General features: G+C 43.3%; 1 protein-coding gene across 5 annotated transcripts in view; it reads left to right on the top strand.

The window, feature by feature from the left end:
* The first annotated feature begins 9,008 nt into the window (after nucleotides 1–9,008).
* znf516 (zinc finger protein 516) overlaps nucleotides 9,009–20,519 on the top strand; it is a 60,285-nt gene continuing 48,774 nt past the window's right edge. Inside the window, exon 1 of one of the 5 annotated variants that reach the window (XM_011473315.3) lies at nucleotides 9,009–9,095. The gene's annotated coding sequence lies outside the window, so the exon portion shown is untranslated. Of the gene's footprint in view, nucleotides 9,096–10,564; nucleotides 10,882–20,519 lie in introns of those variants that run through there. The other 4 variants (XM_023963940.1, XM_023963939.1, XM_023963938.1 and 1 more) reach the window with 4 other exon arrangements.

Genomic DNA, 20,519 nt, shown 5'->3' with positions numbered 1-20,519 from the left:
GGTCATGTTAAAATCCCACTTCCATCATCTGTGGATTTATTGAAAAATCGTCTTTTAGTTATGATGATGCTGTTTTTAGGCATATCCAAAAGGCCTGTGTGGTTTTCTAGGACATAGTTTCTGCAGAGCAGCAGGAGTTTATTAGAAATGTCAGATGTTTCAGATTGGCATGGAGTAAGCCCGCCCCTTAATATCATCGGTCTATTTACACTCTCTCTCGCTAGCTTACCCCCCTTTACACCCCCAACCTATCGTCATCGGTGCAACAAAAATGGTGATCAATACCAGACGTTCATGGATGTATTTGTCTGCAGGTGGATGATCAGAATGGAGCGGAGCAGGGGGTTGTGGCCAGCCGTTGCAGGTTCTATGTCACACCTACAGACTTTTATTGCAGCGGCATGCTCCTGATTCACAACGATTTGAATCCAGAAATACTCCTTATGCACGTCCCCCATTATGACAGAAATGCCACAAGAAAAACTCCAAAAACACAGTTTTCCTCGAGTCTTTAGAGATGTTTTCCAAGTGTTCAATTTGCCACCATGCTGGAGCGCAACACAATGGACTCAACCAGCAGCATGAGCTGATGGACAGACTTAGGTTCATATTTGCTGCTGGAGCACCTGCACACACACACAGACACACACACACACACAAGCACACGAGATTCTTTATTTTCCCCTCTTCCTGCCCTGTCTCACACTCACTCTGCTAACAACATGTCTGTCATCGCCGTGGCGTTTGAACCTGAAGACAGACAGAGCCGTGTCTGTGTTTGGATTAAAGCGGACGCTTCCCTCCTTCAGAGTCAGGCTGTACGTGTCAGGGTCGCTGTCAACCACCGAGAGAAACCATGAAACCGTGTACGTTGATGGCTGCGGCGGCTCCCTGCCTGACTTCCTGTTTGCCTTGTGCAAGTCAGACATGGGATCCTCATGTGTGCAACACACTGGTGGAGTGGCAAAAGATTTAATGATGAAATGCAGCCTGCAGTGTTCTGAGCGGATCCCTGATGGCTGTTTTTTTCTGCTATTGTTTGCTCTCCCAGCACCTCGTCTCTGAACATGCATGGCTGCCTGTGAATGAGCTGGGGAGGCAGAGGGTTGTACTGTAAGCAGGGAGGGGGGAGAGCAGTCGTTTTGCCCTAGGTAATATGCAGCTACCTTTAAAGTGCATGTAGAGTCTGCACTTTAGGTCATGGCTTCTCTTGTAATCAGCTGGGTGATGTTTATTTGTGTGGCTGCACTCACACCCTCCCATGCGTCTGCAGCTGTTTGTGTTCAGGACTGTCGTGTTTTTTTTTTTGAGTAATAATTCTGCTGAGAGGTAGGCAGACCCAAGGGAGGGTGAACGAGGAGGAGGAGGAGGAAGACTGAAGACAATGTCAGAGCAGCAGAATGATTCTGTATCCATCAGGCTGCCTCCTACGGTCACCGTGGCTTAAAATGCACACCGGAAATGGCCTCAATCACTGGATCCACAGTTTTTCATTCCAGATGGGATTATGATGTTATTATTACACGATTACAGCTCATAACCACGTTAGCAGCAGAGCACAACCTGGGACTTCTCAATCAGTCACCTTCTTCTCATAACAGGAGGACTTCTCAACAGCAAGTCCATCTGACATGAACAACACACAACAGTAACAGCAGCAGCAGCAGGCAGCCATTCACCTTCACCCTCATCCTCCCTGCTGCTGCTGCTGTTACTGTTTCTGCTGCTGCTATTTCTACTTTTTCTGCTGCTGCTGATACTGTTGTTACTGCTGCTGTTTCTGCTGCTGCTGCTGCTATTACTGTTGTTGCTGCTGCTGCTGCTGTTTTTACTTTTTCTGCTGCTGCTGCTGCTGTTAGTGTTGTTTCTGCTGCTGTTTCTGCTGCTGCTGCTATTACTGTTGTTGCTGCTGCTGCTGCTGTTTTTACTTTTTCTGCTGCTGCTGCTGCTGTTAGTGTTGTTTCTGCTGCTGTTTCTGCTGCTGCTGCTATTACTGTTGTTGCTGCTGCTGCTGCTGCTGTTTTTACTTTTTCTGCTGCTGCTGCTGCTATTACTGTTGTTGCTGCTGCTGCTGCTGTTTTTACTTTTTCTGCTGCTGCTGCTGCTGTTAGTGTTGTTTCTGCTGCTGTTTCTGCTGCTGCTGCTATTACTGTTGTTGCTGCTGCTGCTGCTGCTGTTTTTACTTTTTCTGCTGCTGCTGCTGCTATTACTGTTGTTGCTGCTGCTGCTGCTGTTTTTACTTTTTCTGCTGCTGCTGCTGCTGTTAGTGTTTCTGCTGCTGCTATTTCTACTTTTTCTGCTGCTGCTGATTCTGTTGTTACTGCTGCTGTTTCTGCTGCTGCTGCTGCTATTACTGTTGTTGCTGCTGCTGCTGCTGCTATTACTGTTGTTGCTGCTGCTGTTTCTGCTGCTGCTGCTGCTATTACTGTTGTTGCTGCTGCTGCTGCTGTTTTTACTTTTTCTGCTGCTGCTGCTGCTGTTAGTGTTGTTTCTCCTGCTGTTTCTGCTGCTGCTGCTATTACTGTTGTTGCTGCTGCTGTTTCTGCTGCTGCTGCTGCTATTACTGTTGTTGCTGCTGCTGCTGCTGTTTCTGCTGCTGCTATTTCTACTTTTTCTGCTGCTGCTGATTCTGTTGTTACTGCTGCTGTTTCTGCTGCTGCTGCTATTACTGTTGTTGCTGCTGCTGTTTCTGCTGCTGCTGCTGCTATTACTGTTGTTGCTGCTGCTGCTGCTGTTTTTACTTTTTCTGCTTCTGCTGCTGCTGTTAGTGTTGTTTCTCCTGCTGTTTCTGCTGCTGCTGCTATTACTGTTGTTGCTGCTGCTGTTTCTGCTGCTGCTGCTGCTATTACTGTTGTTGCTGCTGCTGTTTCTGCTGCTGCTGCTGCTATTACTGTTGTTGCTGCTGCTGCTGCTGTTTTTACTTTTTCTGCTGCTGCTGTTGCTGTTAGTGTTGTTTCTGCTGCTGTTTCTGCTGCTGCTGCTGCTATTACTGTTGTTACTGCTGCTGCTGCTGTTTCTGCTGCTGCTGCTGCCGCTGCTGGCACATGAGTTATTGTAAGCATGATTTGAGAATGCTTGTGTGCTGTGGAGATTTCTCTTTATTTTCAGGCATGTGGATGAGTTGGTCCAAACTGGACAAGGGCTGTGCTGATCACTCGTGTGTTGTTGAACGTAGCCTCACTTCCCCTCCCCTCCCTCTGGAATTTGATAACTTAGAAAAGAAGAGTGGCCAACCAAAAACAGACAAAGACCAAAGAGAAAGAGGAGGGATGAGGAAGATGTCATCTTTCCAATGATGAAAGGAACAGAGAGGAGGACTGTCGTCAGGAAACAGATGAGATCCTAAGCTGCTGTTTAAGATGGAGCCTCAGCGATAGACAGACAGGGAGAAGGAGAGCGAACGCTGCAAAGATGAAGAAAGACAAACTGTCCCTCTGATACGGAAATGCAACAAATCACTCAAAGCAAAAATGTCTTCAAGATCACAACAGCAAACCAAAAAGCAAAAGAAACATCACATTTTAGAAATCAATACAAAATTCAAAAAATATTTAAACGGAAAAAGAATTCAGCGTTTCAGAAAGCAAAAGTCATTTCTAGAAATCAAATTGAAATATTAAAAAATGAAACATAGGCCTAAAAGAAACCACACTGTGGGACATCCCTGATTGGATGATGACGCCTGTCCATCATTTCACAGGAAGTTATTTGAATGGAAGTGATGCTGGAAGTACGCACTAATAATAATAATAATAATCATAAGAATTAATAATAATAATGATAATAATCACAACCCTATAATCAGTCTGTGGACGTTGAAAAGGCATTTGCAAAAAACCCACTGACGTCATCATCAGAGATGTTCCATAGTACTCACCTTTCCCAGTTTCTTATTGTGCTTTTTCATTTTTCATTTTGATTTCTGGAAATTACTTTTGTTTTCTGAAACTTTTCTTTCTTACTTTTTGACTTGTGTTCAGAGTTCTGAAATTTTGTTTTGATTTCTAAGATGTGTGATTTTTTTTTTTTTCCTGTTCCGGGTTACAGCGCGGACGCGTGTGTGGCTCGCTGCGGCTATACAACTATCTTCAACTGACTTAAAAAGTTGATTTTCTCCAAAAAAGAGAGCTGACCATGGCCCCTAGGAAAAACCAGGAGTACGAAAGACCTTAAAAAGTCTCTTGATGATATCCAAGATGAATTGTATCCCTTTATGGAACAAGTGAATGCTAAGCTAACTGAAAATTCCTGAAACAGTGTTATGTCTATTTTACTGATAGAGGATTATTTTTTAATCATATCAATGACTTTTATGAGTAACATAATCTGCATATATTTTGGATACTTCATTGCCATGTTGATTTCTAAAAGTTATTCTTTTTTTTAGATAATAATTTAAGCAATTCATCTTTGTCATGTGCTTTATTGATATTTCAAGATTCTTAATTCTGTCTGATAAAAGCTAAGAACCGGATATTGATAAATCATGTAATAAAATGGTTATAGTATAACGGGGTGGGATTATATAAGTTCACTTCCTTCCACTCCCTTTCAAGCAATATTTATTAATATGTCTAATTATCTAAAGTTTGATTAGTTATTGTACGAATGTATAACTGATGATTGTATTGTTTTTTGTGTATTCTTATTTGATTGCTTGAAATAAACCATTTCAAATCAAATCAAATTCAAATCAAAGATGTCACATTTTTTTGTTTGCTCTCTGAATTGTCGTTGTAATATTTCAAACGTTTGTTGGTGTGATTTACACTTCCGGGCCACCGTACTCCGAACTAGACATGTTTGTGTGTCAGATGTAAAATATCTAATATCTTTTTTTGTTTGTTTTTACAGTCTTCATTGGAGCTTGAAGTTTTTGCACTAAAAAGCTGCATTTATCTCTTATTTGTCATTTTTCTGCTGAACTGAGCTACGCAGGCCTCAGTTGTGAGGGACGTGCTTCTGTATTGGTCTATGATACATGATATATCCCATGAATATTTCACTCTGTGTGGAAATGCTGCTCACAGACACGTGCTGAACCAGACTCGGTCAGTCGTTTCTCTTCGTCAGATGATAATGAACATGCGGTCACTGATGCCCTTTGACCTGATGGCGCACCGGGGAGCTGGAGGTCCCTGTCATTGGAGATGGCAGCGTATCTTTAGCTGAACATGAAGATAAGAGGGGATCCGCTGTAGATAGCAAAGTGGGTCACAACCTGAGCTCAAGAGAAGTCAGATCACCCCCCCATCATATTTAGCTCTGGCTTGTTCTTCCTCTTAAAGCTCATCACTTATCCTCAAGTACGGTTCAAAAGGAAGTGGGGAACACAGATGCACGCTGACACCTCATTGGCTAATGTAAATCATAGCTGGATGGAACACAGCACATCATTGTGTTGATACAAGGGGTGGCTATATTAAGAGCTGCCCTGGGGTGTTTGCGTGGCGTGCATGTGGAGGCAGCTGTGCATGCGTGTTAACATGCACCGTGGATCTGCATGCAATAGGCAGCAGAGGATTTTCAAGCACGTCTTTCCTTAAGGGTGGGGGTTCACTGAGCTGGGCTTTAAAATGCTGAGTGGGTGCAGACTGAAGGGCGTTCTGCAGACGACAGACGGGTTCGGAGCAGAAGCATTCCGGGGAGAGGGAGAGGACACCTTGGAGAGCTTGACATTCTCTCTGACGAGGAAAGAAAGACTGGAGAGAAGAGGACGGCTGTTTGAAACACAGCTCACTTCTAACAGGAAGTATCAGAGCAGTGACTCACAGGAGTGTTGATGCTCTGTGGAACTACACTATGCATCACACGTGTGTGTCTTTGTGAGACCCACTTTTTTTCCTTGTGCATATAATGGATGTCATTATCACACCCATTTACATATCAAGGAAACCTATATAGTATCACCACTTTAAAGCATTGCTGCATAGTGTCCATAGGATGCAATGATGTGCATGTGGACTTCCACATGCCTGCAAATGTGTTTGTGCAGATGAGTGTGTTGTGTTTACAAAGAAGATCACATTTCAAGCCTGCTGCTGTGCATACGAGTGTGAACACTCTTAAGGGCTGTTTCCTTGTACTCATTTCTGATCACATTTCATCAAGGATTTAATGACTGGGTCGTTTGGATGAACGCGTTCCTGTCCCTGCTCAGGTGTGCATGTGCGTAGGTCTCCCTGCTTGTTACTGCAGCTTATTACTGCAGTGGCAGCTCCGCACTGGGATCAACACGTATGGCTGTGTGTGTACTTCAGGTGTGCGCGGGGAGCTTTGCGCACATGCAAAGAGCCGTGCCTGCCCTTACAATTCAAGGGCTCATTGCTGATAAGATGTCCCCGTGTCTTAAAGTCGGCAGTACATCAGCAGTCCAAAACGTGCCTTCATCTGTCATGCAAACGACCCTGACCCCTGCACAGCACCCTCAGGAACACCGTGGAGTGACAGTTATTGCTCACAATTTCATTGCACGTCCAGCTGAGCATAATTTTGTCAACACCATTGGACGGCATCAAGGTAGTGTCATAGCATTGATTGTTCTGTATTGTCCACTCTATAGTGTGCGCCACATTTGAACCCATAAGAACCCATGGTGACGTCAGTGTGACAGAAAAATATCTGAATTGGATTCTGTGGTCCTCTTGGTTTGTGGTCAAATATGCATAATTTGATTTTAAGAAAAAATGGGTCTGAGGTCTTATGGGTTAAGATGCACCGTCAATGAAAGGCCTATTTTCAAATCTATCAAGTCAGACTTTATTCACTGCATTCACAATAACTCTAGAACTTGTTTGTAACACGCTACACGCTACACGCTAGCCACGTTAGCCGCATTAGCATATTCACAATAACACCAAACCATGACCGTTTCCAAATCCCCCCCCTAACCCCTAACTACTAAAAAACTATCTAGCGCGGCACGACATAGACTTTAAAAGCAATTCGGACACCATGATCACTATTTTTTTTATGTCGTCATCGATTTCAGGAAGTTAAAATCCAGTTGATATGAGCGTTTTGGGACGATTATTTATGAAGACAAAAACGTTGATGGTTTATTAAAAAAAATGCATTTAAATACTTTTTTAGGCAAAAATAGTTGTGAAGCAATGCATTGTGGTCTATTCGCCGATGTAGTGAGCATCGATGCACACTGGTTTTTCACAGAGACTTCTGGGAAATTTTTAGGGCACTAGATTTTGGAATTGTAGATTCAGACAGCACTAGAACATGTAGTGCACTATGTAGTGAGTAGGGAAGGAATTCTGACACAAGCCATGTTTCAACACGTTTATGAAACAGTCTGACATTTTGACAGAGCGCCATGTACCTTTCAGAATCGCTCACTAAACACGATCAGAATGAATCTGTAATTTTTTAAAAAGAAGCCGTTTAAGTGCGGCTTATAGTGCGGAAAATACGGTATATTAGAATTGGAATGAGTGAGTGTGACATCACCCATTGGCTGCAAGAAATTGAAGTCATGATACAGACATCGCCTTATTGGAGCCACGATGTCAGTAAGCAGTGATTGGTCCCAGTCAGTCGAGTCAACATTTTCCCACTCTTGGCAATCAGGAGTGAGCTTGTTGGAAGTCCACACCCCTAGAGAGCAGGCTTGGAAGCATCTGTCAATCAAACGATCTAAACATTCAATGTATGAGTGGAATAATTTGCACTACAAAAATGTTTTTAAAAAAAAAGCAAGAACATGTTTAAAAAGGTATCAGAACAAGAATATTCATTCTGAAGAATAGAATGACTGAGTGAGTCACAGCTGGTGTCTGTGGGATTCTGGATTCTTGAAGCTTTGGGGGGGGGGGGGGGGGGGCTTGTTTGGAATAGGAGAGGGGCGGGGTCTCTCAGTCTACTTCTCATATAAAGTCATTGTGACAAAGATTGGCCTTTAAAAACACAGGTTTAACAAACACATAATGAAATCCCTGTTTTTGATGAAAAAATGACAACATTTTCTTCACGTGCACACAGTTTCTAGTAATCACACTTCTCCTTTTCTAGACTTTCCATCCCTGCAGGGGCTTAAATTGACATTTACTCAGGTGGGTTTTAAATAATCTGTTGCATTAATCCAATTTTTTTTCAAATACAAATGTGGCCATGAAGTTTCTATGAACATAAATGTGGTTTGGGTTTGGGTTTTAAAGGTGTAAGAAGACAAAAGCCTTGAACAAAACCTGCTTGACTTGTTGTGCAGCCACATCAACATGGATTTACCTTTGATTGTTTCCTATTAAACAGATGGGATGTTTGTAGTTTTAAATGTAATGTAGTGACTCATGGGATAACTAAAACAAATTAAAACATTGTTGAGTGAAACTTTTTATTCATGCGTTTAAGTGGAAAAAGACACGAATGTGTTTCAGAGTTCATGCATTGTAATATTTTATCAATCTACCAAAACAAGGTTGTAACTTAGTGTGAATTGTGGAGATTAGATGTATTTTTTTGTGACATTGTTATTGTTTCCATGTGGAAAAGTACATAACTAGACGATCAAGGACTCTCCAACTGTAAGAGCCTACAGCTTTTATTTTTATAAAACTGTGGATTTGAGGTCTTTTATGTATTTGATTTGGTTTGAAATGGTTTATTTCTATCATAACATAATTCATAGTCCAAAAGTGTCGATTAATAGATCCAAGAAGTGGCAGTGAGGCACTCTTGAGGCACTTTTTGAGTCCACGCAGCGGTATCAACAACTTTTCGCTGATGAGACAATAGCAGATAGTTCCATTTAATGCGGGAGAAACCATTCTGTCGGTGAGCAGGGGTGTCAAGAAACCCACCGAACACCCACGCTCGCAACAAATCAGCGAGTCTTTATAGCCTATTCGTAATCAGGGAATATCAATAGCCTTGGTTTGTATGATTACCGTAAATTCCACGGATAAGTTCCACGTGTAGCTGATCCCGCGGAGGAATCCCCGCTCCACCCCCCCACCGGACAGAATGGAATCGACCTACTCAATCATGCACTTCAGCATTTACTGCAAACATCATGCTTTCACCTTTAGGATTGTCTCTGCTTCTTGAAGTCTCCCTGGATTGTTGTCGTGGAGAAAAACAAACAGGTACGCGCATGTACGGTTTCTTTTCCCTTTAATCCACGCGTCGGGGCTGCGCGGAGTGTTTGGAAAAGACTGTTGGAGGAAGGCGAGTCAGTGTCTGATCTTGATTTATAAATAGGTTACAAGCAGGCGGGGGGTGTTTGATTGAAAAGAAAAATATCCTGGATGACCGGCCGTGGATGGTCATCCCGTGGGAATAGAACCGCGACAGCGGACTCCTTTTCCTACTTTTAATGCCCCCCCCCCCCCCCCCCCCCCCGGAGACCGTGAGGCGTTTGAAGACACCTTGATGATCAGAAGTCATCCCAGCTTAGATCAGATGAATAAACTTCGCTGGTCGGCTGTGAAATACTGAACCAAGGAGAGCATCATCACGAGTACACGATCTGTGACACCCTGGAGGTGAAGCAAACTTTCCTCCAGCACTCCTTCTTCTTCATCTCTCCTTAGATGTTTCACTCTTTCATCAAACTGCCTCTAAAATCTGGCGACACGAGGAGGAGGAGGAGGAGGAAGAGTTTATTTCTTCTTCTTTTTTTAGTTTGTTTCATTCTCTCGGCACACACAGAGGGTGGACGTTTGGGAGGGGTGAAGGATGGTTGTGGTGGTGGTGGGGGGTTTATCCTTATTAGGAAGTCGTGTCCTACATAATAGATAGACGCGGCACAACTGCCACTGAGCAAGGCACAGGTGCCAGCGATTCTAAGCGGCTGTTCGGCGCTATGAGGATCCGAAACCGCTGGAAGCCCTCTGGTGTGTCCATGTCATGCTCTCCTTTCAGCGCGAGCGCGTGGTTGATGTGTGCGCGTGCGAGCGGCGCGTGTGTGCGCACATGTGTGGCCGGACAGGAGTAAGTGTGTGCGTGATCATGGGGACTCCTCGGCCGTAACTTTTCTCCTTCATATGATGATGATGATGATGATGCGCGTACAGGATGTGGGCCTGCTGTAACGCCACACACACACACACGCACACTCACGCACATCACAAATTGATTCGTTTTTTCCCTTAAGCTCACAAATTCATTTGACTGTCTGTGCCAACTCATCTCGAGATTTCATAGATAATGAGTCCAAACCTGCATCTGTGTGCACGTGCTTGTGCTTTTTTTATTTGGGGAGGGGAGTAACTCCCCCCCCCCCCCCCACCTTTTCTTTTCACTCTTGTTAGTCATACGAACTCACACAACGCGCACGCGCGCATGCACATGCAAATAGCAGCGCTTTTTCCCTGATGGTGTGTTCAGGTGCTGCCAAAAAAATTCAGACTTTCCCATCCAAAAAACATCTAATGCGACTTTACGGCGACACACGTGATTTGAGAGAGTCAAACGGTCCTGTCACAGCGTGCACACATACGGAATTACAATATAAGATTCTGACACTGGAGCTTGACATTTTAAATTACTTTCCGTTTATAGAGATACGAATTCATATTTGACATCAAAATCTGCATCTTTCTTAGTCAAATGACAAAAAACAAGGTGGATTCATTGGCTAATGCTAAAAATGATCAGGTTGTTTCTGAGACCAAATATTTCCGATAACACCTGAAGGCAGCGCCAGCGAAACGACAGGAGACGAGAGGCAGAGAGAGGAGCAGAGTGGGGAGAGAGATAGAGGAAGCTGCACTGAAGTCCGGCGCGAGGAGGCAGGAATCCACCACCACCAATGATTACTGAAGACTGAAGGAAAGTTGCTTTCAAAGTCGCCTCTGGAAAACACGGACTCTGAATATGAACCGGATCTAGACTCAACATGTTCCCCTGCTGTGAGTTGTGTTTGAGCTGGTAAGGCAGCGTTCGCGTTGAACTGTTTGCTGCAGCAGAAAGTCCTTGAGCTTCGATGAAGATAAGGCTCCCTGAGTGGGAGGAATGTTTGACTGATAAGAGGGAGGAACAATGTTAAAGCGAGCAGCGTAGTCCCGTGATGCCTTCAGGAATGGCTCCGTAATAAAACAGGGGGAACATCGTAAACTGGATTTCAGAGCGTTGTAATATAGGACGTTATAACTCCCTCCCCAGCAGGAGTCCCCCATTCAAAATCATGGCTGTCGTCAAATTTATAGTAATAGTATCATTATGGTTAATGCTGCTATAACTGCGCGACGCTGAAAAACAGGAAAGTGTTTGTTTGAAAAAGTTAATTAAAGCCTCAGTTTGAAGTTGACAAACGAGGGTCGGTGTGCGCATGCGCGTGTGCACGTGGGTCAAAAACAGCCCTTGTCTGTTTGCTTTTGGAGGACAAGATATGTGAAAGAAATGGGAGGACAGAGGACACAGCCTTACTTTGGGGGATGTTGATTTTAAATGGAGCAGATTGAGACTCCAAACACTTCCATGCGGGGGGGGGGGGGGGGTGGGGGGGGGGGCATCTATGTGGATCTTTTTAAATGTAACAGTTTACATTTATTTTATTTTGACAGCAGCACGTACACCTTTCAAAATAAAACCCACCCTGTGTCAAATAACATCATTCTGGAGCAGATACACTTAAATAAAGAAATAAAAATACATATAAAGATGCAAGACAGTGACATCAGTAGGATTTGGATGCCCCGCTGTTCTGTTTCTCCTTTTGCTTTTAAATAAAAACAACATTGGAGTTTAAAATATTTAGAATAAACTGGGCTGTTTATTCTCATTCTTTAAGTTGTAAGGTACAAATACACAACTCTAAATTAATTTAGTAGTTTTAAACTGTATTTGTTCAAAACTTCAACCACTTTGGTGTAATTTGACAAAATAAAAGAGTTTTTGGAGACCTTTATTTGACTAAGTTTACAACAAAAACACAAATTTACAGAACTTTTGTGACGGCAAATTAAGCTTTTTATCACGATTTTGCTCAAATGTTGGACATGTTAAAATCAAGACAAAAACTTCAATAACGGATCTATTATATATTCAAATCATTAGCATTTTTCATTAAAGCCAAAGAGCCACAATGAAGGGCTAAAAGAGCCCCATGTGGCTCCAGAGCCACAGGTTGTAGACCCCTGGTCTAGGTCATTGGGGGGGGGGTTATAAAGTTTTTACTTTTTTTCACTCCTTTTTGGATATTCTTTGAATATGTCCTATTTTTGCTTTTAACGTGTTTGTCAGAAATAGAATATCCTCCTCATCATCAAACATGGTCCTGACCAGTTCAGGAAGTTTGTGTCAGTGCAATAATGAGGTTTGGACCTGGTCCCCCCCGTAATGATCTCCCACCGTGGGAGTGGGACGCTCCTGTTTGTGGATCATGATCCGCGGCGTTTCCCTGTGCAGCCGTCACTTTGTTCACACGGACGCGCTCGGGGAATGAGAAAGACGGCGATATGGGGAGGGAGGAGAGGCGGGGTCACACGGCCTCCCTCACGTCTGCTTCTGTGGCTCAGTGTGCCGCCCAGGACCAGCTCGTGGTTCACACCAGGAGTATGTGCAACCTGGAGTACATCTAAGTCCTAGCGTTTTTAAGAGCATCCACTGCAAAACTTGAATGTTAAGAAAATGAAAAGACCCTTGTTTACAAAAAACATTTTTTGACTGTCTTACAAGAAAAATAATCTTATCAATAAAGTTTTTTTTTCAATTGCAAAATAATTTTACACTCTGTCTGAATTCCCACCCTACTCCCTAACTACTAAAACACTAGATAGTGTGGCACTGTGTAGTGCCCTGGATTTTAAAAAAACATCTGTACACCACACTCACTACTTTTATTTTTGTAAATGGCGGATATGACGTAATCGATTTATTGAATAATTGAATCTAATTGATATGAGCGTTTTGCGATTATTTATGAGTCCACTGTCTTCTGAAGATAAAAACGTTGATGGTTTATTAAAAAAATATGCATAAATACTTTTTTTTAGCAAAAATTGTTCCGACGCAATGCATTGTGGTCTATATTTCCCGATCTATTGAGCATCGATGCACACTGGTTTTTCACAGAGGCTTCTGGGAAGTTTCTACATGGATTTTGGAACTGTAGATTCAGAGAGCACTAGAAAATGGTGAACGCACTAGATAGTGAACTATTTAGTGGTTAGGGTGGGAGAGTCTACCTGCTGGGATCAGCGTTTGTGGATGGTGACTCACCTTTAGAGCGTTAAGCTAAAAGAAAAAGATGTCTGAGGATTATTGTGGCCAGAACAGATGTGATTCATGTTGGAATAACCGCCTGTGCAGACAGACACGGGTTTCTGTCACAGATGCCTCAGAGTGACGGTCGCCCGACACACAACTCAACTGCATGGATCTGGCTTTAGTCCACACCACTGTTCGTCTTTTGTATACAGGAGTGTGCACTTGCTTTGCCATCCACGTGGTCTTTAACTCTTTATCTCTTACAAATACTTCCTTTTTGTTTTCAGTGCCTGCCCCCGACCCCCCCATTCACCGCGCTCCGTTTTCCTGCATGTGTGGGAGTAAAATTAGCAATTACATTTTTTTAGGCCTGTCTCTTCAGAATGTGGAAGTGTTTTAGTGGTGTAGCGAGAAACAATGAGGACAAGGCAGGGCTTTGTGGTGGCAGAAATGCATTTTTAACCCGTGTGAATGAATGGCGCCTCACATTCCACAGCAGCAGGCCCTTCACTGAATGGCAGCTCTAACATGGCTGTTTTCATGACTCATTACTGCCCTGCGCCTTTTCACGTCCTCACTTATCTTCAGGTGTTTAATGCTGAACCTTTTTTAGTTGTTGGCATTGAACAGTTGAAAAATGTGAAAAAGGTTTGGTTTCAATCTCAGCACCTGGAAGGAAACCTGTAAAGAGGATCCAGTTGAGTCTCCGCTAAAGTCCAGAAGTACGTTTGTTAAATTGAGTCAAACTTGGAGGACAGAAACTGATGTCAATCTTCCTGCTTATCTCTGAAACATAATGTAAATATTTCCAAGGCCTGTTAGATCTGAGGGTTTTTTACATGAAAGGAACTACGAGCTTCTGCTCTTTCTGAAGATCCAAACTCTATTCTAACATCATCAACACGCCACAGCTTGTGTTTTCTGTACATTTTCAGTGATGAAATCAAATCACTTTGTTTGCTTTAAGACTGAATATCAGAACCTCAGTCCTACAAATAACTTTCTGTTGAATATTAAGCCTTTACTCTAATGAAAACTGTGTTTTTAACACGTTCTTGTGGCATTTTTCTCAAGATGAGGGACATAGATACAATAATGTTGGACTATTTCTTCATTCAAATTGTTGTGAATCAGGAGTAGAAAAGGTAAAATGCTGTATTTGTGACGAATCGGACAGTTAAATTCACGTTCGTCTTCGTTTTCCTCGTCCTCGGCTTGAAACTCTGCGGCTGGAGAGCTAGTGGAAGAGCGTGTATACAGACAGGTGACGGGAAGTGGGGGCGGGCTTTCTCCACACCAACAGTCCCCCAAGACCTCGGAGGTGAGATCTGCAGAAACTATGTTCTACCTAAAAAACGACGCATGTCTTTGGAAGGTAAAAGACCACTGGGAGGCTTTGAGAATAGATCAAAAGGTGATGCTCAAAAGGGGGCGGGACTTAAAGGCAGGACGAGAGCAGGAAGAAACCAAAAAGTGGCTTTCTTACCATAAAATCCTTTTTATTGGAACCCAATCAAAGTTAGTATTTTGTAGTGAAAGCACAGAGGTCTCTGCGGGGGGTCCAGACAGCCTTATCATTTTAATACGGGCTGGAGAGTGTATTCTGTGGGGATGGCATTGATTCCCTGCTGCATAGTGGGGGTTTTCACTCTGAAAGGGCAATCTCTCTGTGTCAGCCTTGAAACACCGAGCTCCTGGATTAAATTATAAATGAGGCCTCCATAGGAAACGGATTGCTTACTGCCTTGGATAGAGACAGGGAATGTGCGCTCGCTCCGACCATCCTGCTGCACTCCTTTATTTACCTGCTCCGGAAGCGTTGGGAGAGGTTTGTCGGGGTGTTTTTGTCCCGTCATGTGAGTCGCAGATTCCCCCCCTTCTGCTTCAGTGAGGCGCGCCGTTTCTGCCGAGCTAAGCAGGCCTGTCCAGGTACTAAACCATGAAGCCTGACGGCGCTCCAGCTCCAGCTCCCAGCCCAACAGAATGATGCCGTAATCACAGGATTAAGATGGGAGAGGGTTCAGAGGGTCAGAGGTGGTGGAGGCTAGGGGAGGAGCTAGCAGAGAGAGGCTTTTTTTCTTCACCTGTGGAGGAAGCTGCTGTTTTTCACACACCTTTCAGTAAAGGAGCTGATCGTTTGCATTCAATCTTTAGTCAACTTGTGTAGGATTCAAACGTTTTGTGCTGATGAAGTGGGGTGGAAAACCCCTGAAAGATCGAAGACTCCCCCACAGAAAGTGGTCCACTCTGCTCTCTGCGTGGCTTCATGTGCTTCTGCCTTGGTTTGGTTTGGTCTGCTGTCTTCCTGGGCTGAGCAGAGCAGACCTGTGCTCATGAAAACCTCTGTTTGGACTTTTTACTGACAACCTGGCCTTGTTCCCTGAAAGAACCCTGATGAGAGCACTCACCTGTATGGGAAGTGCAGTCATTTGGAGATGCCACACAGGAGCAGATTTCTCACATACCTCACTGATGATGGAAGTTCTTATCTGTCATGTATTCCTCCTTTTCTGGAAATTCCTGCTCTGCACGTGTAAAAACACCTTTTAGCACTACAAAGAAAGCCGTGTCACAACGAATACACAATGTTTGCTGTAGTTGATCTGCCAGTGGATCTGACATGGAGGGCTGAGCGACATCAAATGTATTCCATCGCAGCATTAGCCTGTGAGATACGCATAAGTGAACTGTGATAAATGGTTACGTTAAACTTCTATTATCTCATGGCATCATGAATCAAATCAAATAGACCCCTGCAGGCAGTTGACCAATCAGATCAGCCTTTTTTTGTTAGATACCTGCCTCCAATGTAGACATGGTTTTTTTGGAATATTAATTATCTTCACTTTTACAGAAACAAAACTGTTGCAGTAAAATCAAAATGATGAATGGATGAAGATTTCAACAGATTTAGTGATTTGAAGCGATAGAAAGAGTCTAGTTGACTTGTTAGCATGTTCTTTATGTTATGCTAGTCTTAATAATTTGCCGCTTATATAGTAGAGTCCTTCTATGTTTCATGATGAACAATCTCCGTTCTCATTCCTGTATTTTGTTAAATCCATTTCTCCCAAAAGTAGGACTTATAAATGATTTTCTTGTTCGTTATTGTGCGTTTTTTAGCTGTTGGGACTTACACTCAGGAGCGACTTTTGTCCAAGAAAATAGGGTTCAATCCCTTTATGGGCCTGCTCTAGTTAGATGCTCCGTTTGGAGACATTTCCTCTTCAGTTTGTTGGGTTTAGTCATCGGTTTGGCTGCCTTTGCTTTGAGCAGAATTGGCCCACGCCTGATCATCTGATCTGGGGTGAGATATCGAACGCATTCATCAGAGCCATCCTGTATCGTCCGTAAGGGACCGATGTGACGGACGCTGCTCCAAAGCCATCGTGCAGCCCAGAGTTTAGCCCAAAACTGACCATTTGGGGCGTTATCAAGCACTCATGGCGATCCCCCCTTTTCAACTTTACTGAACGTTATCTACCAACCACAAAGAGAGTTGCTGATGCTGGATTGATTTGGGGAGCTAATGGGCTCTGTGATCATGGTTCATAGATTTGGGCCATTTCCCTGTGAAGCCTCGCTCGCCATTGTTGCTTTGCTCGCTGCAGGATTAAAGAAGAGGAATAAGCTTAGCTGGGAGAAGCAGCCTGCAGAACCACGTGGCCGTGATCGGGGATTGAGAGGGAGGCGCAGAGCTGCAGCAGATCTCTTTGTCCGGTCCAGATGTCACTGCGGTGGACCACCGATATCGACCCACGGCTTTACGCACACTCATGCCTAATTAGATGCTGTTAACTTTGGAGACACAAACCTTTACTTTGACGGTTCTGTCGTGGTTAAAACCCTCTGTGGAAACTGGTTTCACTAAGAAAAAAACATTCAGAGTATTGAGTCATCATGTTTCCTACACAATCCTGCTTGGAAATGACTGATCAGATGTAAAACCAGCTTTTCTTAGACAACATTTGCAACCTCGTCTGTCCAGTTTAGACAGGACCGGCCCCTTCTGTCTTCATATTTAGCAGATGAAGATGATGCTAAGAGTTTAGAGGGCTCGGTGTGTTCATGGCACCCAAACTTAATCCAAACTCACAGCAGCCTGGAGGGCTTTCAGAGCCAGTGGGGGTGGGGGATCTGTTCCCTTTTAGCACTCAGTTCCACTTAACCAACATGATAGTAGTGAGAGTGGAGATGTCTGCAAGACCTCAACAAAAAGGTCTTCTGGTTTTGTGTTTGAGGGAAAAACCCAACCGTGTGCAGGAAACCAGGCCGAACTTTTTAGAACGAAAAGCAGAAGTCGTCAGAAATGACACGTTTTGATAGAAAAACAAATGCCCCTCATAGGAACTAAACCTCATCTATAGACTTTGTTTCTGGGAAGTGATGGAAGCAGAAGTGGAACAGGAGCAAACGTAAACGGCGATTGGAAGAAGACAAAAAGAAGTAGTCATAGAACGCACTTTTAAAAATAAAACCCCATTCCCACTTTGGTTTCACTCTGATGCAAATACCAACCACCGTCATGTGTCGGCGTCCAGCACACCGAGCGGAAACAACGCATTCTGGGATGAAAGGAGCTGCTTTCACTGCACTGTTGATGCTTTCCCTCCTCTTCTTAGCTGTGCTGAATCTGAGAGAATGGACTGGACTTGATGTAGTTAGGTCCAGCTAAAGGCCGGTGATGTTGCGTGTCTGACTAACTGAGGGAAGCAAGCTGGAAATGTCCCCAGGCCTCTGCAGCCAATCATTCAGCCCACAGAGGAACTGATCGTTAGGCACTGATGTCAGCCTAACCTTGCCAGTGTGCGCTCTGTTTGTGTGTGGGGGGGAAGAGAAAGATGCATGGAAGGGGTTCTGACGATCATTAAAGAGAAAAAGCTTATGATTTATACGCTGAATTAGGGAGATGGAACCTAAAATCTACAACCATAGGTAGGGGAATTAGTGCCTGCCCGAGTACGGGCCGGCGCTGTCTTTTAGGAAAACACAACTCATTATGTTGTTTTCGCTCTGGGAAAAAAGAAAAATGCCCCCCCCAGTGTAGGCCAGTCACTTCAGCTGAAATACAAGGCCAGGCCGACTCCTCTTCTGCCTTTTCCAGAATGAACCAAAGGAGCCACACTTCTGAACGTTTCAGGAATAGAGGGAGTCGTCTGAGGGTTGAAGTGAAGTGAGGCGCCGCTGTCAGGAGACCCACATGTTCCTGTTTCTGCAGGGGGGGGCATGAGCAGCCATAGAGGAAGTAGTAACAAGAGGCACTCCAGAAGGGTCAAGCAGGCTGCAGGGTCACTGAGGACAGAGGTGAGGAGGAGGAGGAGGAGGAGGAAGAGGAGGACGGTGACCCAGGGGCTACTGAGCTCACCCAAAATAAACAGGAGTATCAGAGGCAGAGCTCAGCAGCAGGCGTTAGGACAGCAGTGAGGATGAAGGAATCATCTCCACAAGTGGAGGAGGTCTGATTACATTTAAAGATCCGTCTCAGCTCCTTTAGGAGGGTGTTTTGTTTTTGAAGACAAAGGAAATGCAGTTCTTGGATGTGGGTTTGGTCAGACTCCATGAAAAGGCTCCGGTTGGACCTTTTTGGATTATCTTTATATCATCCCATAGTCTTTAGGCCAATGGTCCCTCTAAGCCGGTCACTTGGTACCTGCCGCAGACAAAGGAGGAAAAACAGATGGGAATAATTGTTGGTAATAATGGTAATGGTGTGGTTATAAGTGTTTAATTTCCAATGGTGAAAAGGTTTTATTTAGGAAAACTACCAGATTCTGTCGACCACATGGAGTATGTCTATAACTCACTACGGTGGCCCTGGAGGACAAATTACTTCAACAAATGACTTGATGCAAAAACAAATGAAAGATCACAACAGCAATAATACAGAAAAATAAATGATAAAAAACACATTAAAGTTTAGGAATCAAAATAAAATTTCCCAAAAATGAAACAAAACAAATAAAATATTTAATTGCTCCGTACTAATCATGAAAAACGTTTAGAATTATGTGGACATTGAAGACGCATTTGAAAAAACTCAAACCTCAAAAGTCAAACATCATCATCATCTAATCAGTGATTTCCCATAAACCTTTTCTGGTTTCATTTTGTCTTTCCTTTTTTAAAATTTCATTTTGATTTCTAGAAATTACTTTTGTTTTTAGAAATGTTTTGTTTTGTTTGATCTCCAAAATCTTAATAATTTTTTCCATAATTTGTTTTGCTCTTTTAATTGTTGTTGTAATCTCTCATATGTTTTTGCGTGTTGGTGTGATTTTCAGGACGTCCACCTCAGTCCCGTGTCCTAAACACATCGTCTCAAAGCGGCAGCTCCAAGCGCTAAATGAAAAGTCCAGAGCTGGCAGGTTCATTAAAGTCTCAGGACGGTTTCTCTGGGCAGAAAAGGCCAAATAGAAAACAGAAGATGAGCCGACAACTTCACAGAAAAAGAAATCAAGTTGTTCTCTCACACGCAACCAACTCTCTAACGGTACAAGAGCGCTGCCAATAAATTGCATTATTACTACATTTAGAAAATGCCCCTTTTTAGACAAAATCATTTTATTTTTCTACTTTTTTTTTTCTCACCTCTGAAGTCGGGCGAGGCCAAAGCTGGCGTGCGGTTGTTAGCCTCCGCTTTGCTAACGAAGGGAAGATTTGAATGGATCCTAGACAAAACCTGGAGCACCAAGAACGTTTCAACCAGCTGAAAACATTTTACGGGAATGAAGATTCAATCAAATAAAGTTGAAGATTTGTAGAAATTTACCAAGAGGGCGTTTAAGAATCTTCCTACATGGAAGCTAAATTAGGCAGGGATCTGTTTGGAAACTTTAGCACAGAAAATATTCCTCTGTGTTGAAGAGAAACGCACAATGAATTCAAATTTAGGAAAAACAAATCATTCTTTTTTTTGGCCTTGAAAGATAAACTCAGCCTAGATTGACTTATCATTGTTAAAATGAAACAGACCTAATGTTGCCTTCATTATTGAATCTTTGTCCTCTGTAATTACCTACAGACATTTTCACACTGGCTTTTCAAACTACATTTTAATTTAAAAACTGATTTCCCAGAAAATAATTCCTTGCCAACTTTGGCCTTGTGCACAGAGGTCCGCCAAAACTGTGGTTGTCTGAATTCTACTCACTACTTGCCGCCCTATGTAGTGCGTTTGCTGTTTTTTACTGTTCCAGTCTACAAAACCAAAATCCAGTGTACGAGATATTTCCCAGAAGTCTCTGTGTTCATCAACGCTCCCTAGATTGTCCAATATAGACCACAATGCATAGCTTTTGATCCACGTGAAAAACAAATATATTTTAATTTATCTTTCATTAATCATCAAGTTTTCATCT

The sequence above is a fragment of the Oryzias latipes genome, chromosome 16, assembly GCF_002234675.1.
Source record: "Oryzias latipes chromosome 16, ASM223467v1".
Taxonomy (NCBI): domain Eukaryota; kingdom Metazoa; phylum Chordata; class Actinopteri; order Beloniformes; family Adrianichthyidae; genus Oryzias; species Oryzias latipes.
Note: the sequence above shows the minus strand (reverse complement) of the source record. Positions and strands in the feature narration are given on the sequence as shown.